At 39.8% G+C, this 1,187-nt stretch overlaps 1 non-coding gene across 1 annotated transcript; it reads right to left on the bottom strand.

The window, feature by feature from the left end:
• Positions 1-523: 523 nt before the first annotated feature.
• On the bottom strand, positions 524-597 carry TRNAD-GUC (transfer RNA aspartic acid (anticodon GUC)). The gene has a single exon. It is a non-coding gene; the product is annotated as a tRNA-Asp (tRNA).
• Positions 598-1,187: the final 590 nt, after the last annotated feature.

The raw sequence follows: 1,187 nt of genomic DNA, 5'->3' as shown, positions 1-1,187 counted from the left end.
TCCCCGCACTTTTCTTTTTTTTTTGTACTCTATGTTATGACTGAGAATAGTTATCTTCTCAACAATAATTAAATGACGAAGAGTTCACTTGTATGAAGTGGGAATCTTACATACAGTTTTGTATAGCAACGTTATAGCTGTCGACTATTTCACAACTACACCGAAAAAACCCAACTTTGCCTTTATTTAATTAACCTCCAAGTTTGAGGTAACGGCTTACATACTAGGTATTGACTACAACTTGCAGGAACATTTAGTGGTCCTCGCTGATTTACACGCATGGGAGTTTACGTGTCCTATGCTGCTTGAGTTAAAACGTGGGCTAGCTGTATTTCCGGCTACTAGACTATCATCATTGCCGGGTGCAGCACTTGACTGCTTTGCCTGGTCAAACGAAACAGGTAGAGACTGACAAGGTTTTTTCGCTACATGCTCTACTCGAAGGGCAAAGGTAGTCAGGCTTCCTTTCCATCGATATCATCAACTCTGACTTTTAAAACAAACCTAACTAGCATAATGCTAACGGGGAAAACGGGATTCGAACCCGCGGCTTCTGGCGTGACAGACCAGCACTCTAACCGACTAAGCTATTTCCCCTGCCCCGGCCGGAGGTGGAGGATTCATTAAGCCCCCATCCCTGTTATTTGTTCTTTGAAGATGTTACGTGCAATTTACGAAGTAATATGTGCTGTGTTGTCCAATATGGCCCTAGTCATTCTATTTTTACTCTGCATGCATCTTTTTTGAAGCCACTCCATAAAAGAGAAGTCTCTTTTTCTGTGTTGGCTGAAGTGACGATAATCACTTTGAACTCTCGAGGATGCGCAGAAGTCTCGAAATTCTCTTTCAATTACGGAAGTTCCTTTGACAAAAGAGTTGTGGCCATCGAAAGATAGAATTCAATGGAGTTTATTCAAATTTCGATTGGATAATGGAGGGAAATAATCATACCGAATTTTTCTAAAAGTTTATACATAATGTGCCCTCGCAAAACGCTCTATACTAACAAGCAAGCAACATACGCTTTTCTTTCTGACTCTTGGCTCAGTAAAAATTTGTTAAATTAAAACGATTTTTTAGTTAAAGCTCCACTTTACGTCTTTATGCGTTTTTAACCACAAGGATTCTCTATAGCTAATTTAACACTTTCAAGTAAATTGGAAGGTGCCTCCAGAACCAAAATGGTT

The sequence above is a fragment of the Adiantum capillus-veneris genome, chromosome 1, assembly GCF_014529385.1.
Source record: "Adiantum capillus-veneris isolate H3 chromosome 1, ASM1452938v2, whole genome shotgun sequence".
NCBI classification, from domain to species: Eukaryota; Viridiplantae; Streptophyta; class Polypodiopsida; order Polypodiales; family Pteridaceae; genus Adiantum; species Adiantum capillus-veneris.
The sequence above is the reverse complement of the archived record's forward strand: the minus strand, read 5'-3'. Positions and strand labels throughout refer to the sequence as shown.